The sequence below is a fragment of the Diabrotica virgifera genome, chromosome 3, assembly GCF_917563875.1.
Source record: "Diabrotica virgifera virgifera chromosome 3, PGI_DIABVI_V3a".
Taxonomy (NCBI): Eukaryota; Metazoa; Arthropoda; class Insecta; order Coleoptera; family Chrysomelidae; genus Diabrotica; species Diabrotica virgifera.
This window is the reverse complement of record NC_065445.1, coordinates 15,211,715-15,217,714: the sequence shown is the minus strand read 5'-3', so window position 1 is coordinate 15,217,714 and position 6,000 is coordinate 15,211,715.

Here is a 6,000-nt window from a genome sequence, read left to right as displayed (position 1 = left end):
ATATATAAGGACCGGTTTTATCAGGGTTTTGTATATTTTGCATTTGGTTTTTCTCGTGATGTTGTTAGATTTTAGATGTTTAATTAGTCCATTATATGTATTCTTCTCTTAACTTCTTCGCTGACATTGTTATCTGCGGTAACTATTTAGTGAACCTACTAGATATGTAAAAAAATTTACGCTTTCGATGTTATAGTCTCCTATTGTCAGATTCTGTAGGTTTCTTTGACCTGTCGATTTGCTGGCCTTCATGTATTTGGTTTTTATTTCATTAATATTTAGGCCACTGTTTTGTGCCGCTCTTTATATCGCATTAAATGCTTCTATCATTTCTCTTTTGCTTCTAGCTATGATATCAACATCATCTGCAAATGCCAATATTTGTACACTTTTTGTTATTATTGTTCCTCTGGTGTTGACTTTTGACTCTCTAATTATTCTTTCTAATGTGATGTTGAATAGAATACAGGATAGGGCATCTCCCTGCCGTAGGCCTGTTCTAACATGGATTGTATCTGTTAGTGCGTTTTGAATTCGAATTTTGCTTTGTACTTTAAGTGTTTATTTTACCATATCAATGAGTTGAGTTGGAATATTAAACTCTTTCAGTGCGTGGATCAGAAATTCTCGATGGATACTATCATAGGCACTCTCAAAATCAATGAAGAGATGATGTGTGTCTATATTAAATTCACTAGTCTTTTCCAAGATTTGCCTCAAGACGAAGATCTGATCTATTGTGGACTTCTGCCTGCAGAAACCACATTGATATCCCCCAACTATTTGTTCCGCATATGGTCTTAATCGCGCATTAATAATCAGTCCATGATGCTTAGCCTTCGCTTCAAAAAGGTTAAAAATCCTCAGCAGCTCCTTTTCAGTTCTTGCCATTAACACTATATTGTCCGCAAAGGACACCTGTCTCTTCTCATGTCATAAATCATACCTTTCGTTCGTATTCCAATACTCTCTCTCTCTCCAATATTCTCTCTCAAAATTGCCTCCAACAAGAAATTGAAGAGTACTGTGGACAACGGATCTCCTTGCTTTAATCTTTCAAAATTTTCCTGTTAGACTTCCTTTCACCCTTACTCTATTGTCGGTATTCATTGAGGTAATTTTTACTAATCTGATCATTTTTTCCGGAATTCCAAGTACTCTTAGGGCTTGGTACAAACGCCTTCTTATCACGGAATCGTAAGCTTGTTTGAAATTTATAAAAAGGAGGTTTAACTTTAGCTGTTGCTCATACATAGTGCTTTGAATAATTTTCAACACGAATATTTGATCTATGGTGGATCTTCCCTTTTTGAATCCTCCCTGGTATTCACCAACCTGCTCGTTTAAGTGCTTTTCCAGTCTGCTGCTTATGACTCTAGCTTCTTATATGTTACATCTAGAATAGTTATACCCTTATAGGCTTCGCACCCTGCTCTATCTCCCTTCTTATGAATGGGACATACTATTATCACTCTCGATATTTCCTTTCGCTTCCAGATTGTCGTCAACAGGCTACATATCCGCGTTATAAATGCTTCTCTCCATGCTTGATTAATTATGCAGTAATACTATCGCTGCCTGCACTTTTATTGTTTTTCATGCTCTATTCAGGGGTGGCTAAGCTCCTTGACGGTCCGAGCCATTTTTCAAAATTTGAAATTTTTTTCGAGCCGCAATTAAACAATTATTTAAATTTAAAATGTGTAAAAAAGGTATAAAATTTTTCTTTCAGTGTTTGAATTCCTGGATTTTAAAGTGAAATAAAATGGTTAAGAATGGTTAAATATGGACATAATTCTATAAGCAGCCTTTACTATTTCAGTATATTTCGAGTCTTCATCATCCTTCCATCTTTTTCTGGGACGGCCTCGTCTCTCAAAAACACTGTCTCTAACACTCTGTCTTCCTCTTGTCTTACCACATGACCTGCCCATCTTATCTTAGCTTTTATATATCTTACGATGTTTTCAGTACCAGACAGTCACCAATTCAGCTTTGCGACGCCTTCTACACTCTCCTGTCAATTCATCTCTTTGAGGGCCAAATATCAATCTGAGAACTTTCCTTTTAAAACCAGCAGCATATTTATTTCCTGCTGATGTAGAGTCCATGTTTCACTTCCATATGTAACCATTGGACGAATAATTGGCATGTAGTCTTAATTTAGATTGTCTTTTTAGCAACTTAGATATTAATAATGATGATAGGAAGTAAGAGGCTCTATTCACCACAGCTATTCTTGCCGACACCTCTTTTTATATGTGGTTGTGATTACCGCCCCTAGATATTTAAACTGTTTTACTGTTTCGAAGTTGTGATCATTAATAGTTATGTTCTGCCTAACTCTTGTTCTTGAATTTTTGGTATTTCGCATGCATGTATTTCGTCTTCTCTTCATTTATTCGAAGACCCAGGCTACCTGTTTCTTCCTACTAACTATTTGTTTAGTGGGAGAATTGTGAAAACACCTCTCTCACGTCTCTTGTAGAATGAGCAACTGCACCTAGATCATCAGCAAAGGCCAACAATAGTTTTGATCATCGATTCGCAAATCCCTCTGTCATCTCAGATGATATTTTACTTATTACATATTCTAACGCCAAATTTAATAGCAACGGTGATAAGGGGTCTCCTTGTCAAAGTCCTGATATTACACTTAGAGCCGGTTGTTCGAACGCTAATCAAAAATGATCATTATCAAATATTTAATTACTGTCACCAACTGTCAATGTCAACTTTGTTTGGGTTGCTGAAAACATAATTATGGATTACAATAATTATGAAATTAGTTAATCAATTATGTTAATAATTGTTATGTTAATTGATTAACTAATCTCATAATTATAATCATTTATGTTTTCAGCAACCCAATCAAAGTTGACATTGACAGTTTGTGACTGTAATTAAATATTTGATAGTGATCATTGTTGATTAGCGTTCGAACAACCGGCCCTTCATTATCAAATAATTAATTACTGTCAATGTCAATTGTTAAAACATAATTAATTACAATTCTGAGACTATAATCAATTAATATAACAATAATTATTAACATAATTAATAATAAATCTCATAATTGTAATTAATTTTGTTTTCAGCAACCCAAACAAAGTTGACATTGACAGTTTTGGTGACAGTAATTAAATATTTAATAATGATCATTGTTGATTAGCGTTCGAACAACCGGCCCTAAGTCTTGTATATTTTTTGTTGTCAGTAATAATTACTAACTTAAATTATTTAAGACATTTTGAAAGACAAAAATTAAAAGTAATTCAGATATTTATTGAGAGTCACAAATAATCCTTCAAAGAGCCACATGTGGCTCGTGAGCCACAGTTTGGCCACCCCTGACTCTATATATGATTTTTCATTTCTCTTATTTTTTCTTCCATGGTTAGAGTCTCCATTGTTTCCGCCGGGTCATTAACTTTCTCCACATTTATATATCGTAATCGTAATGTATGTGTACTACATAATATATTTATAGCCATGAGAGTCTTTGCATATTTACCAACCATATCCCAGGTATTTTTATAGAAAAATTAGAATGCATATACACAAGATATGAATTTTACGACACAATAAGATAATAAAACTGGAAACGTCTGGGGATGTTTACACTTCATTAGTGGCCGTTTTTTAGAGATAAAGATAAAAAATTGTGATGTACCTTAAAGTCCGAAGAATGTGTACAAATACACATACACAATAAGTCGGATTTACCAAAATAAAAAACAAAGTATTTATTTATCTACTTCCAAAACAGACAGTGTTGTCAAAACACTCATATATCCTTTAATTGCAGGTGTGTCAGATGCAATTAACCATCATGAAGAAAATCAAATGTTTTTTTTTAATGTATGCTTATATAGATAGGTAAATGGCCTGAAGATTGGGCGTACTGCAGTAGCGTACATACTTTTACACATAACTCTAGAGAGGATAAAGCCCTTTATACTTCCTGAAATTGCGGAGGAACAAGCAGGTTTCGTTCCCGGACGTGGGGGAATTACAGAAAAATCCAGAGAATTCAACATCGCAATATATCAAATCTGTGTTTCATAAATTATAGTATCTTTTGACTTATCAACTGGAGTAAAATGTGGCAGGTTTTATCTAACGGGAGTCCCAATAATTTTATATAGTCCAGTCGGGTTAGACGAATAACAGGCCTAACCTGGCATTAGGAGCTGCCCCAAATTTTATTTTTCTAATCTTTAGGGAGGGTTAATATTAGTATAAATTTAAAATCTCGACTGAATTCCACCGTTGCGTTAGCCGCCATCTTGGTTTTAAACGAGAACCGTTTTTGCTCAATATCTCCGCCATTTTCAATTTTTTGACAAAAAGTGTACAAACTGAAATTGTTGAAAATGCGATTTTCTATAATTTCATTTAATTTCTCGTGCGGTCGATATTTTCCGAGTTATGACGGGAAAATAGTGACAGTTGTAGCATAATTATTTAAATATTGAATTATCTCGTTTATTATTAGTTTTACAACAAATATATACCTATACAAAAATGAAGAGAATTAAATTCTACACAATTTTGATCTCTTTCATCTTTTTGCTAAAATTAGTATTTAAGGTAGTACGTGTGCGGTAATGGCGCGAGCGTAAGACCGGATTGATTTTATAGCAATTGTTTTTGTTCAATATCTACGCCATTTTCAACTAAAATTGTTCAAAATATAATTTCCTACAATTTCTTTTTAACAATTTTTTTTATGCGGTTGATATTTTCCGAGTTACATGGGAAAATAGTAAAAAGTTGTGGGGGGAGCATAATTATTGAATTGAATTTTGTTTCCGAGCTGCCCCAAATTTTATAATTATATCCTTTAGGAGAGATCAATAGTAGTGTAAATTTAAAATCTCGACTGAATTCCGCGGTTGCATTAGCCGCCATATTGATTTTAAATGAGAACTGTTGTTGCTTAATATCTCCGCCATTTTCAACTTTTCGATAAATGGTGGGAAAGAAAATTGTTGGAAATGCAATTTCCTACAATTTCTTTGGTTCAATTTTTTTTATACGATCAATATTCTCCGAGTTAAGGGGGAAAATAATGGAAGCGGAGGGGAAGCATAATTATTGAGTTTTCTCATTTATTATTAACTTTACGACATAATTGTACATAAACAAAAATAAAGAGAATTATATTTTATACAATTTTTGAAACTTTCAATGAAAAATAAACCAAACTAAGTATATAAAAGACATAAAAAGACATTATATGCAGTAAGTTCACTTAATTTTATTAACTAGCGGGTTTTATTGGTTGAATTTGTCGGTCGATATTTTAAGTTTATGTCAGCTAATATATCGTGATGTTTCAACAATTTTTTTTTAAATTTTGGACCCTGTTGGGGGGAATTTTCCCATTTTCCGCCCTTGTAGACCCGCCACTGGTTCTCTCGAAAAATTGTAGTAAATCGTAATTGCAACAATTTCACTTCTTACACTTTTAGTCGAAAAGTTGAAAATGGCGGAGATATTGAACAAAAACAATTGCTACAAAATCAATCAGGTCTTACGCTCGCACCTTTACCACATACGCACTACCTTAAATATTGATTTTATCAAAAAATGAATGGCATTAAAATTGTAGAAAATTGAATTCTCTTCATTTTTGTATAGGTATATATTTGTTGTAAAACTAATAATAAACGAGATAATTCAATATTTAAATAATTATGCTACAACTGTCACTATTTTCCCCTCATAACTCGGAAAATATCGACCGCACGAAAAAAATTATAATAAATGAAATTATAGAAAATCATATTTTCAACAATTTCAGTTTATACACTTTTTGTCAAAAAATTGAAAATGGCGGAGATATTGAGCAAAAACGGTTCTCGTTTAAAATCAAGATGGCGGCCAACGCAACGGTGGAATTCAGTCGAGATTTTAAATTTATGCTAATATTGACCCTCCCTAAAGATTAGAAAAATAAAATTTGGGGCAGCTCCTAATGCAAGGTCAAATGCT